Source organism: Galeopterus variegatus, unplaced genomic scaffold (assembly GCF_000696425.1).
Source record: "Galeopterus variegatus unplaced genomic scaffold, G_variegatus-3.0.2 Scaffold507, whole genome shotgun sequence".
NCBI lineage: Eukaryota > Metazoa > Chordata > Mammalia > Dermoptera > Cynocephalidae > Galeopterus > Galeopterus variegatus.
In genome coordinates, this window is record NW_007726618.1 from 427,636 (window position 1) to 442,514 (window position 14,879).

The window sequence follows — 14,879 nt, forward strand, 5'->3', positions numbered from 1 at the left end:
AAGGAAGGAAGGAAGGAAGGAAGGAAGGAAGGAAGGAAGGAAGGAAGGAAGGGAGGAAAAATCAACTTAAAATTCATGGGTTTTTTTTTTTTTTTTTTGAAGCCAAAAATGAGGGTTGGGTTTGACCAAATTTTTTTCATTATTGGTAGTCACGAAATCATCCAGCTAATGCTTGTACTCTTTGCTATTCCCTTTAAAAGCAGATATGGTAAGCTGGCAGAGTGACTCCAGCCTGTGTTGGTGTGGCCCCCTTTGGGTGGCTCAGCAGCGGCTGCTGAGCGTGGCTGCAGTCAGGCCCTTTCTCTGTCACCCCATACCCGAGGTTAAACCCACCCCAGCTGCTCTGAAAGACCAGAGGCTTCATTTTATTTTATTTATTTTTTACTCGCCTTGAGTCACTTTCCTAGATGTTTATATTGGGTTTGCATTTTTTTCTTGAATCCAGAAACTCTAAAGCAGGCTTGTATAGTGCACAGTAGATGGTTCAACCCTCTAGGGTGGGGAACGTGAAGTTTATATTGTGCAATTAATTGTTTAACTCAGGGCTTGAGTGCAGTAGACATTTTTGTAGCATTCATGCATGATGCTGAGTAAGCTGTAATGTGTGAAGTATTATAGCTAACATATACTATGAGCACTAGGTGTCCTCAATTGATCGGGAGGGTTGGGAGGGGCTGTGCTTATTGGGCAGAGGCACTGGTGAGGAGAAGCTGTTGGAATTTACTTAGAACTGAAGGTTCATCTCACTTCAAACAAAAAATGTATCTGTGGGGAAGCATCTCATTTTAAAAGAAATGTTTGTTATTATTAAGAGGATTGATTTTTAAATGGAATTGGTAGTGCACCTAAGTCCTTCAACAAGAAAAATAAGGCTTTTTACGTAAGCTGAACCAAAGACTCAAAATCTCTAGCATGTATTCATTTTGTTCCGAGTCTGCAGCAAAGATCTCAGTAAGAAAACAATGCGCACAGCCTGTTAGTATTGGCAATGCTCACGTTCCTTAACTTTGGGAAATAGCTTTTACTCAGATAGAAAAGTTACAGTGACCCAGCAAGAATTGGATATTCATTTTCTTTTCAGATGAGAAATGAAGTATCAAGACATTTCATCACAGCCATAGGGCCTAGACTCATTCTTACCCTGAACTCTCTGATGGGCGTCTTTGCAAGCACAAGACCCTGGTGCCCTTCTCAGCACGCACCTGATGGACGGGCCCCACTTCTTCCCGGAGAAAATCCCTCAAGTCGTCCTTGGTGACTCCTGGTTTGAAGACGGCTATTACTGAGTCACAGCTTTAAAGTCTGGGAAAGAAACAATTTGTGGGCCTGACAGATTGGGTGATAAATTTTAAATCTATAGTTATTGCTCTTTTGGAGTGGTGCACAACAGATTGATAAGTAAATCATGTAGTGGTGAAGAGAGTTAAAATATAAGAAAGAAGATGATTGTATTATGTTTCCCTCTTAAATGAGGAACTATAACTATGTGAATACTGCACTCAGGACCTTCTTTTAAAAAGTATACATGGATTTACTCTTAGCACGCTTGGTGTTAGGGTCTATGAATGCTGAAGATGGGTGACTTAAAAGTGAACTATGTGAATACTGCACTCAGGACCTTCTTTTAAAAAGTATACATGGATTTACTCTTAGCATGCTTGGTGTTAGGGTCTATGAATGCTGAAGATGGGTGACTTAAAAGTGGAAGGAAAATGAGTGATATATCAATGTATAATACAGTCATTTATAAAATCATTTCTGAATGCAGGTAGATTTATTTTTTAACTAGCCCACCTAAAGTTCCAGAAAAATAATCCTCCAGACATTCTTCAAAAAATAAAAAATAAAAAGATCATGGTAAAAATAAAATTCTACCCAATTGTAACTTCTGTTTGTAAAATAATTGTATTATTTCATAATTGAATAAATACTGAATTTATACGTAATTTATACACATTATTGAATTTATATGTAAAAAAACCTTAGTAATCCTCTAACATTATCCTGTTGTCTTGTAGGTAACTCAAAGTTCATTAGTGTACATTTACTAACTTACTTATAAGATAAGATAAAAACACAAATGTTCAGTAAAATAAATTATGAGCTTAGTTGAACGCATAAGGTAGTAAATTTTTAAATTGGGATAAATTAGAAGAAATGAATCCTAGGTAGTGTTAACTTAAAGTTAAGCATCTTATTGTTTAAATAAATTTCTTGTTTACAAGAAAATTAAGAAATAGAAGTCAGGATAATGGTTACTTAGGCACAGAAGAAAGGGATACTGATTAGAAAGAGTGCTAGTAATCTTATAATACTAGAATAATTTTGCATGTTTTTGAATTTTGTATAAATGGATTGCTATGATATGGTTTTTGTTCTGCCTGCATTTCTTTCACTGAACATTATATCTATATAATTTATTTATATTATTGCATTTAGCAATAGTTTATTTATTCTGATTTTATGTTGTATTCTATTGTAGAATTTACCTATTCATTTTTTTATTCTACAATTGATGGACTTTGGATTGTTTCCTACTTGTGACTACTAAAAACAATTCCAAAAAATAAAAATCTGAATTATTGTGCATGAATTTTTGCACATATATATAGATTTCTGTTGTGTATATGCCTAGGATTGGAAGTGCTGGTTTGTGGAGAATGCATACATTCAATTTTAGTAGAAAAAGCCAGCTTTCCACCATTAATGTATGAGAGCTCTACTTGCTCTACGTCTTCACCAGACTTAAGAAATGCAGGTAAAGTCATGTTTAGAGGCAAATTTGTAGTCTCTTATGCATTCATTAGAGAAAAAAAAGAGATATTTTGAAAATCAATTATCTAAGCTTCCACTTTATAGAGTAATAAAATTAAACTACATGTTAATCCCAAATAAAATGGAATGAAGGAAATAAGAGGAAAGTTGTAAAAGAGAAAAATAAAATGCAACATAGGGAATTGACACAGTAAAATGTTCACAAGACCAATCAAGAAAAAAAAGAGGGCCCTAATATCAGGTATGAAAAGGCAGTATTGGGGCCAGCCTGGTGGCGCTCCCGCCGAGGGTTTGGATCCCACATACAGACCGGTTCCCGCTCACTGGCTGAGCGAGGTGTGGGAGCAACACCGAGGGTTGTGATCACATTGCCGGTCGTGACAGACTGGTTCCCGCTCACTGGCTGAGCGAGGTGTGGGAGCAACACCGAGGGTTGTGATCACATTGCCGGTCGCGGTCCGGTACAGGCGCGACAGTGAGGGTTGCGATCCGTTGCCGGACACGAAAAAAGACAAAAAGGAAAAAAAAAAAAAAGAAAAGGCAGTATTGGATACAGATCTTACATTCATTAAAAAGATAATACAAGGGTCATATGAATAACTTTATACCAGTACTTTAGACATTGTCAATATAGTGTGAAAATTCTTAGAATAACACAACTCACCAAAGTGGTAACAAAAGAAATAGAAAATTTAAATCATCTTACATTTATCATCTGTCTATTACTGATACCCAGAATTTTTAAATAGCATTCAAACACTCTACAGCTAAGTTATTGAATGACCAAGCCCAAAGTGCAAAGTCCCTTCAACGTGCTATCCAGTACCCACATTAGAAACAATATAGGGTGTACAGGGTTGTGTAAACTAAGGACAAAGAATGTCTAGGTACTCACCTTGGGTCACATTAGACAATTATTTTAACCTTTCTAAATTTCAATTTATTCTGAGACATAAGATTCTTAGGACACTGCATATATAAATAATCAATAAAATATAAAAATGTCAGCCATTATTTTTGTTGTTATTTAAGAACAATAAAGGAAAAACATACGACGTATCCCTTCCCATTGGTCAGTTTTGGATAAAGTCATGCTATCTCTAGCTCCATTAATGTTATTGTTCCTGGGTTGTGTGATGTGTCAAGAAGTGTGAGAAGGTTCTGTTTAGACCATGAAGTTTATACGCCATGGTCTACTGCAGTTTTGTTCTCAAATTCATTCTGTGAATATTGTAATTGAAGTTCCATTGAATAAGTGACTTTCTGTGCCTCTGTAGTGAAATGGCAAGACAGCATATTACAGTGGAAAAGATAGGGTCACTGGCAGTAGTCAAGTCTATATTCAAGTGCAAGTCCTCTGTGTACAGTTGTGTGATATCTTGGATAAGTTATCAACACTTTGAACCTCGGATTTCTTATGAGTAAAATGAGGTCAATATGACCTACCGCACATGATTGTACAGTGGCATTTATAATTACCATTTCACTAGCATCTATTTTTATGTTAACAATAACCCTAAAATGTCTAGAGAAAAAAAGAAAATTTATAAAACTATCATTTGGAAACTAATATATATATAATTTTTCTTGAGTATTACACAGATTGGGACTTTCCTTATTTCTTTTAGGATCACCAAATTGCTTATCTTTTAGAATAAATAGATAACAAGAAAGGTCCTCTTTACCTAATTTTATTTTATTTTTTATTTTTTGGCAACACTAAGCAGCTTTCTTTACTCCTTCCAGACTAAACTTTGTAAGAGAATATAATGTCTTTCTCTCTCATGGTTTTTTGTTTGTTTGTTTTGTTTTGTTTTGTTTTGAGACTAAACTTTGTAAGAGAATATAATGTCTTTCTCTCTCATGGTTTTTTGTTTGTTTGTTTGTTTTGTTTTGTTTTGTTTTTTTGTCTCCATTGACTAGCACAGTGACAGTACCTGAGCCAAAGGCCCTCATTTAAACTCTTTTTGGATAAAATTGAATATTAAATAAAACATGTTCAAAGATGTTCATATGTCATAGAAATAATGTATAAGAATTTCTACCATCCTAGAAATTGTATATTACATTACAGAATTCTAGGAACTTCAAAAACCAACTTCATTAGTAAATACTATATTTCCTAAAAATATATTGTAAAAAGAAAGGTTTCTAAAATAGAGATTTCACATACACCATTCATAAAAAAGAGAGTAGGTCATAGTTCTTTGGTTTTTAAGTTTTCTTCTTGATCTAAAATCCTTCATCTCCACCAGTAAATTTTGGATGTCTAAGTTGATGTTTTAAAAATATAAGTTTTTCTATTAGATTTCACTGTGATTTACTTAGGTCTGTAGAAGGTCATTAAGAAAATACTGGATTACATGTCACTGTATCCAGAATCTTCCATGTTGGGGTGTGGGCACCCTGAGAATCCAGCGGTGGTATTAAAATCCCTCTGTTACTTTTCTACCCTCGTTTTGTTTGGTTTTTGAAGGGACTTATTTCTGAGTAAACGTACAACATTTGTTTTATTCAAGGTAGCAGAGGAGAGATGATTAATTGACAATAAGAAAAACATTGTAATATAAGCACTGACCATATAAATTTATAGCCTAAATATTTTGTTCTAGTCTCTTAACCCTTGAAAACTATTACATCTATAGGACAAAGTATTCTTTTACCAAATTCACTATATATGTGTACGTGTACATGTGTGTGTGTGTGTGTGTGTGTGTGTGTGTGTGTATGTATATATATATATATATTTTTTTTTTTTTTCTGAGTCTGTGATCTTCAGTAAGAACTGATAGAATGCTTAGAGGAGGATTCTAATTTGGGGGGATAATTTTTAAAATGCAAATACAATTTTTGATCTTGCATTAATTAGCAAATGATTTTTAATGCAGTAAGAACCTCTAAATTTTACAGTCTTTTAAATTCACACATAATTACAATGAAAATGTACATATGTTAACTTGTTAATTATTGATAGTATGTATCAAAATCACAGCCGAAAAGTAATGTGTATGTGTACCTGCTTTAGAAAAATTAGCCCTTTTGTGTTTTTAAAGGGATATAGCTAGTGCCAATTTCTGTGGCTTTAAACAAAAACCCAGTATTATTCTCCAAATCATCACTTTATTATTTTGCTCTATCTAGAAAAATCTCTAGGAATTATAGTATTATTTTTAATATCTTCAACAACTCAATTCATTCAAAATCCTCCTGATCATCACCTAAATCTGATGGTGTAGAAGTGGGTAATGACCAACCACGCACCAAAGCAACAGATATAATGAAGAATGCTGTTCTTTAGGGAAAACTGCCTCTCTCTTCTTACCAATGATTTCAGTAATAATTTCATGTTAGGATGCTGTCCTTGGTAGTTAAACTGAAATAAAATAACTCAGGCAATATGCACGATTTAAAATTCAATTTGGCTGAGTTTCTTGGGAAGCTTCACTGTGGCCTTTCTTATTGACTCTGGCAACTTCCCAGCTTCCAAAGTATCATTAAAAACTCTAAGAAAAAAACCTATGCATGTCAGGCATAACATTGTCAAAATTAAGCTGAAAGCCCATCTGGCTGTGCTGTCTTATTGAATTTGTCACATTTTATAGGTAGTTGAGTTTCTTTCCTAATAATCAATCTCTCCAAAGGTTGACAAGAATTACTTCATTGTATAAGCAAACTGCTACAGTTGGTTACCTCAACATGACATTCCCTCTCCCACAATTTCACTGCTTACATAAATTTCTAAATTTTTCTTTTGAAGATCCAATTTCAAACTCCCCAGGGGCCCTCAAATAGATCCATTCTATCTATATCACCACCCAATTCCAGCTAGTATCACATCTCACCCTGAATATTAAACAGCCTCCTAACAGATCACCTCACATAAACTGCTTCCCCCTCCAATCTGTTCTTATATTGCAGCCAGAGTGATATTTTGGATGGGATCGCCATTACCCTACCCTCCGTTTTCTATCTTCTCTCCAGTTGCCTCATAACTCCTCAATGGCCTCCAAGTTCTTGCCTGATGTCTGCCCACCTGTCTGTCCAGTTTCATCTCGTACCACTCTTCCACTGTTCTTGGTGTTTTGCTCACACTGATCTTTCATCTTCCCCTGTGATCATGACGTTCCCCTCCCTACCCCTACCTACCCACCCAACATCATGGCTTTTGCTGCTGCTGCCTGTATTTTGCCTAAATGTTCTCTCTCCTGCTACCCCTCACTGAGTTAATCCTACTCACCCTTCAGATCTCAGTGAAGGAAGCATTTCCTGACCCTCCAAAATGCGTCAGATCCATCACTACACTCACTGTCCACACCCTCTATTTTTTCCCCATGCTTATCACTGGTTTATATACTTGTGCACTTATTTGATTAATGTCATCTCTCCCCTTGCTTCTAAGTTCCAACAGAGCAGAGAACATATTATATTTCCTCATCATTATATCCTCAGCTGTCAGTGGAGTTCTTGCTCATAAAGTGGGCATCCAATAAATAAATGCACTTATTTGATTAATGTCATCTCTCCCCTTGCTTCTAAGTTCCAACAGAGCAGAGAACACATTATATTTCCTCATCATTATATCCTCAGCTGTCAGTGGAGTTCTTGCTCATAAAGTGGGCATCCAATAAATAAATGAATGAATGAATTCCAAGAAAAGATTATATTCTCTCTCTGTTCCTTTACCGTTATGGTTTTTTCCTCTAAAAGTAAAATAGTCTTCTTATTTACCTAACACAGATTTTAGGGGTTGCCATGATCAAATCTGAAATGGTGGATATTGGCATTGTTTGCCAAAGTGAATGTCTTGATATAGGGTAGGCACTCAAAAAAACCTTGGTGAGTAACAGAACCAGGAAAAAAAATCTAGCCAGCCAAATGTGGCCAGGAGTCAAATATAAATATATCAACTCACTATATATCAGCTGTATGAGGAAAGTGGTCTACAAAAACCACAAATATCCCCTTTGCTTTTTACCTTCCAAGCACTTTTTGAAACCAAGTTTGTCCTGGGTACTGCATGGCAAGGATACACAGGTGAAATAAGCACAATTTCTGCTGTCAAGAAGCCCCTCTCTTACTTAGCTCTACAACACACCCCTACAGGACTAACGAGGCTTTCCAAAATCTGTGGTCTCACATGCCAAAATCTCAAACATGAAGTTCTTTCTCTGTTGATATATTTTATCATATATGTATTCAGGTTTTACAAATAGCCTGATAACCTTTGTTTCCATATGGGAAGCATCTTTAAAATATGTATAAGTGCTCAATAAATGTGTGTTGAATGGGTTCAATTGTTTATTTATTTATTTATGCTTTATAGCAACTTTAAAGCAAAATTTTACCATCATTTTCTTTCATCCTCCTTAGATCACCCAAAGATCCTCCAAAACAAAACAGTAGCGTGCAACTGTGGTAGAGGGCAGGTATCTCTCAGCTACACTTGGGTCCACTTATGGTTGTGAGAAACCTATAGCACAGATCAGAATGTTTTACCTGAAGATCCCTGCTTCTGTCACTACATAACCTCCAGTAAAGTCAAGATATAGCCAGGAAAGAAATTGGCAACTCCAGACTGGAAGCGGATGGCAGCAGGAGTCCAAGCCAATAAATCCAGTATGAAATAGATAAAGAATCTAAAAATTCCAAGAATGAGCAACTCTACTGAGAGATGTTCCTTCAGCTGTAAAATGGGGTAATAATAATTGTGCTTTCTTCAAGAGTCTTTGTTATTATTTGAAAATTGCTTTAATCTGATATTGCAAATTTGTTTGGTAGTGTGTGGGTGTGGGTATATTCTCAACAAGCATTCAGTCACAGCTTTTCAAAAAAGTGGGAATTCAAAGGGATTTTATTTTCAAAGCTTACGAAAAATGTGAGAAGAGGCTTGCATGATTATGTCTTTTATATAACATTCCTGAGCTATTTATCGAGGCACAGAATTGAAGAAACATGATAACAGCTGGTACTGTCTAGGAATTACTGTACTTAATTAAAAATTAGATGTAGATACTGGCAGCTTTGATTTCACAAGATACCTGTCCTACCCACTGAGGGGAATTTAAATTCCACTTAGTACAATCAGTACATCAATACACAAAAGCATTTTGTAAGCAGATACTCTTCAGGGAGGTAGAATACCATTGATGGCTGACTAGGGAAATGGACAAAGAATTGCAATATTTTTATTTAAATTCATTTTTAAATTATTTAAGTTGTACTAGTTATGACTGGCTATCAAAAATATGTGCTTATTTTAATATTTAGAGAATTAAGAAAAGCATACAAAAAAAGAAAATTTACTCCTAGAGTTACAACAGTGTAACATACTGGTTCAAATGCTATTGCATGTCCTTCAAGTTTTTATAAATGCATATATGCATTTTAATTTTTCTTGAAAAATTGTGATTATATTATGCATTCAGTTTTGGGGTAATGGTTAAATTTAGGATTGGGTTTATGCATAGATTCAAGTCAAGGTGCTGTCTATAAAAACTTTGTTTAATTAAATATTTTTATGAAAGATGTTTTTAGTAGCTATATAATATTTAATTATATAGTTATGTTGTTTTAACCATTCCTCCATTGTAGATATTTAGATGGTTTATAGGTTTGGGGGTATTTTTCCCCCTCTTGTACATTGCTAAGTCTTTCTAATTATTAAGATAAATCTCTAAAGGTAGACTTTGGGAGTCAAACTATTTAAATATCATAAGGTCCTTTTTACATGTGTTACAGAATTGTTTTCGAGGACATTAGTACTACCACCCACAGTATATCAAAGAGTCTATGTCATCAGAAACTTAACATAATTGAATATTAAAATTTTTCTCACTTTACCTAATTCATGAAAAGATATAAAATTACATTATTGTCATGTGTGTTTTATAAATAATGAGGCTGCGTGGTTTTGCACATGTACTTTTTTTTGCAATTATCTTTTCACATATGATTTGCTTATATTTCAATGAAGATATTAGTGTTTTTCTTATAGATATATAACCACACAAGATATCAAATATATTGTGATAATTTTTTAAACATTTCCTCATCCTTTATTTCTATTTATTTTTTCTATTTTAATTTTGTTCAGACTGCTTTTTGACATTCGTTAATAAAATAGTTACTGAAAGCTTGCTGTGGGCTGTACACTATTCTGAGCACTGGTGATTTAGAAATTTACAAACAGTAAAAAAAAAAATCCAGCCTTTGTTAAGCTTGAACAAAACAGTCAAAGATCCTGGTCTTCATGAAGCTGGTATTCTGGTTTAGGTAAAAGACAACAGCAGATAAAAAAAATTAATTGATATTGTTAGAAAGTGATAAATGCTATAGATAGAAGTGATACAGAGAAGAAAGATAAAAGATGCTAATGAGGGGGTTGCAATTTTCAGTAGGGTTGTCAGAGAAGAAGACATTTGAGCAAAAACTTGAAGGAGGTGTGTAGGCAATCCAGACAGAAGAAATAAAAAGTACAGAAGCTTATAGGTGAGATGCCACTTATGTTTAAGAAACGGAGGGAGGGGGGAGCTAGTGTGGCTGAAATCAATTGAGTATGGGATTCCATCAGAGACGTTATGGGGACCCAGATCACAAAGGACCAAGTGCACCACTCTTAGCCTTCAGCATTCACTTTGGGTGAGAAGTAGGCAATTGGAGAATTTTAGGTAGATAAGCATGATGAACTGTCTTACAGGTTCATCCTGGGTGCTGGATTAAGAATAGGTGCGACCTGCTGCAGGAATCCAAACAAAAAATAGACCAGGGTGATAGTAATCTAGAAATGGTCAAACTCCCTATATAAATTGAGAAAGAGCTAACAAGGTTTACTCAAGCCAGGATTTGGAAGGTGAAAAGGAGTCAATGACAACTCTAAGATTTTTGACCTGAAACTAGAAGGATGGAGTTGTCACTAACTTAGATGGGAATGACTTCAGAGGGAACAGACTCAGGGGAGAATATGGGGAGCTCAGTTGTGGACCTGTTCTGTATTATCAGACATCCATAAACATGACCAATAGTCAATAGGAAAAAGTGACTTGAAAAGAGAAGTCAGAACTGGAGATGAGCATATAGGTAATACTGAAAGCCATCGCATGAGGTGAGATCACTGAAGGAATAATTATACACTCAAAAGAGAAGGGGAAAAAAGGCTGAGCTGTGAAGAACTCCAACCACAGGAAGAGCCTGAGAAGTGGCCATCTGGAAGGAGAAAAGCTGGGATATTCCTGAAAAACAGGGAAAGAAATATTTCAAAGGGGAGAGAATAATGGATGGGGGCTCATGCTGGTGATAGATTGGGTAAGAGGGAGACAGAGATTCAGATGTGCTATAAATATAACATGAAAGCCTTTATGACCTCAACAAGAAGAGTTTGGGAGGGAGGTTCTTAGAACGAGTTTGAGAGAAAAATAGGAGGAGAGGATTTTGAGACAGCAAGTAAAGACAGCACTTGGGAAGAGTTTTGCTACAAAGGCGAAAAGCAATGCTTGAGGGGAAGCTAGTTGAGAGAAGGATTTATTTTAGATAGGAGTAATAGAGAACATTTGTATGTTGATGGAAAAGATCTAAAGAGGGAAAAGACTCAAGTAGAAAATTTAATGGAACAATGTATTGAGTTGGAAAGAGACCCCAGGATCTACTATACACGTGGAGGATTTGGCTTTAAACAGGAGCATGAACAGTTTATTCATGACAGCTTGAGGGGAGATGGAAGATATGAAAATAAATGCTGGTAGAAGGATAGATAAAGTGGTAGAACCTTAGAAGTTTTCTTCTGATTGCTTCTGTTTTCTTAGTTAAATGGAAGGCGGGCACAGAGTGGAGAGTGACACATACTTTGTTTTCCAAAGGGCAAATCTGTTGATCCTATTTTTTGTCATTTTTTCCATTACTTTTCAGCTTAGGAGTTCTCTTCCATATTGAGGTAAGCTTTAAAAGTCCCCAAATTTTCTTCAAGGTATTAATGTTTTAATTAATTTTTAACTTTTATGGGAATAATCATCAAATAAACAAGTCTAGGTAAGTTTGGGTAAGACACCAAACCCATAATCTATAAATGAGAAATTGATAAATTTTACTATTTAAATGTTTATGCATGGCAAAAATTTACTATAAACGAGATTAAAAGACCAACCTAAAACTACAAGTGGGTCAGCTGGGCTGCACTTGTGACTTGCTTTGGCTAACAGAATATAGCAACATGCCAGTTGCAATCCTAGGTCTCAAGAGTCCCTGCTTGCTTCCATGCTGTCTCTTGGAATCCTGCGACCATGTGAACAAGCTCTGGTAAGCCTCCCAGAGAATGAGAGACTATATGGAGGAAAGCCCAGTTGTCGTAGCTGAAGCTTAAGACATGTGAGAGAGCCTACCCTCTGCACAGCCGCGTTTGATTGCAGCCACGAGAGTCAGCCCAGCAAAGACCAGAAAAACCATCTAGTTGAGCCCAGTCTAAACAACCTGCAAACTCATGAGCTAAATAAATGATTGTTGTTGTCTTAAGCCAACTAAAGTTTGGTGGGCTTGTTATGCAAACATAGCTCACTCATGCACTTGTTATGAGTATTTCTAAATGTCAGCGAGAGGATAAAAGAGGCTTGCACAGCATCCTTAACAGCTCCCAGAAAGAGTTAATTCCATAGTAATAAATAGACGACTTAAAACTGATGTTAATTACAAGGGCAAATTTGAGTTTAAGACACCATTTTTGACATTCTCCTCCACCAAGCACTGGTCCTACTAGTTGCTCATGAAAAGAAGGGTCTCTAAGGTAAATTAATTTTGAGAAATGTTGCATGGTAAATTCTACTTTTGGAGCTTCTAAACATAAAGCCTTTAAGAAGTTGTTAGTTCGTGGCCTGAAATCTAGTAAATAGTGTACAAATGCTCAAGTACTCATCATCTTGATCATCATCATCATCATCATTTTTATTATTTGCTGGCTACAAATTAAATCTGTCAGTTTAAAACCTTGGAACTTTATCTCTCAGTTCTTCCAATCAGTTACCTTCAATTCTTAGTGTAGATTTAAAATAAGTTTAAAGTAATTTTTTAAAGTTACTAAAATATTTGACTTTGTAATTTTGAATATCTAAAGAAAGAAACTGAAACTTTATTGGTATGATGTGAGTTAGTAGTTATACAACACAAACATCTCATAAGTAAGCTCTACATACGTAGATGCAATTTCTATGAATAGCTGATGGAGCTAGGGGTGCGAAACTCTTTGGGATTCACTACTCTGAGGTGATGATGGCTAAATGGAAAATGTCACAGGTGAAATACTCTCTGCTCTTTTAAAGACTGCACAAGTAAAAGGCAGATAAAAGTTAATTATCTTACTTCCCACCAAAAAGATGAAGAACCATGAAGCAAAGTTTTAAAGTAATTCTGGAAAGTCCCCTTGAAAATCCGGTTGTGATGGATGTTAGTGGCCATGCATTGTAATAATGAATCCTCACAGGAAAGAAAGGAAAAAGTGCTTTCTCAGAGTTCAATTCAATCTGTGAAAGCACTGACCTTTCTTGAAACAAATGATAGCAAAACCAGCTTTCATCTCATGTCTTCTCATTAAGCATTTCTCATTCATTAAATTCTCCCTTTTGGGCATTTGATTATTCCATGTTTATATTTTATCTGCCTTTTTACTTAGCAGTCAATTGTTATAAATTCACTAATTTTCATCTTATAGCCATTTTCTTATTAGTATATTAGTAGATGCTTCGATAGCACCTAAACACTTGGTAGTTCTTACTGGTCAACAGAAATAAGAAATGCCCTCAATTTTAGTGTTTACATGTTTTGCTCGCCTAAATACAAGATCTTACAACACAGGATTTAACATATCTAGATAATAACAGTTCAGCCTATTTAGATATAACCTGTAATCAACATTAGTCATAGAGATTGTGGAATAATTTTATTCCAAAGGTTACCCTAAACCCTTATTCTAGTAAAAATCTTACTATACTATCGGCATCTGTATTCATTTGCTAGGGCTGTCGTAACAAAGTACCACAGACCGTGTGGTTTAAAAAACAGGAATTTATTTTCTCACAACTCTCGAGGCTATAAGTCTCTGATCAAGCTGTTGATGGGGTTGCTTTCTTTGGAGGCCTCTCTCCACGGCTTGTAGATGGTCACCTTCTCCCTGTGTTTTCACATTGCCTTCCCTTCATACTTGTCTGTGTCCAAATTTCCTCTTCTTATAAGTACACCAATCAGATTGGATTAGGGCCCATCCTAATGAATTTATTTTAACTTAACTACCCCTTTGAAGAGGTTTGAGTGTTTGTCCCCTTCAAAGCTCATGTTGAGTCTTGATCCCTATTTTAACAGTATTAAGAGGGAAATTCAACTATAGTTTATGAAAGGCAGGGCCTTTAAGAGGTGACTGGATCATGAGGGCTGTATTAGTCTGTTTCTGTCACTTATAACAAAATACCTGGAACTTGGTGCCTGATAAGAAAACAAAATTTTTTGCTTGCAGTTTTGGAGGTTGGGAAATCCAAAGTCCAGGGGACGTATCTGGTGAGGGTCTTCTTTGGTGGTGGCTTTACAACAATATGAGAGTTTCACATGGCAAAAGATGGGAGAGAAGAGGGAGAGAGAAAGAGAGAGAGAGACAGAGACAGAGACAGAGACAGACAGACAGACTCTCATGTGCTCTCCTTTTAAAGCCCTCAGAACCACACCCCTGACCAACATTACTAATCCATTCACTGCAGCATGGTCCTAGAATCTAATCACCTCTTCAAGGCCTCACCCTTCAATTATGATAATAAGATTTCCCACTCTCTCAACACTGTCACAGTGGGGGCCAAGTTTCCAATACCTGGATCTTTGGGGGGGACACAATTTAAGCTTCACTGAGTTTTGGGGGGACATTCAATCCACAGCAAGGGCTATGTCCTCATAAACTGATTAATCCATTTATGGATTGATGGGTTATTATAGGAGTGGACTGGTGCCTTTATAAAGAGAGGAAGAGAGCATGTGGACACACTCAGCCCTCTTGGCATGTGATACCCTGTGCCACCTCCAGACTCTGCAGAGAAGCAGGCCCTCACCAGATGTGCCCCCTTGACCTTGGACTTCCCATCCTC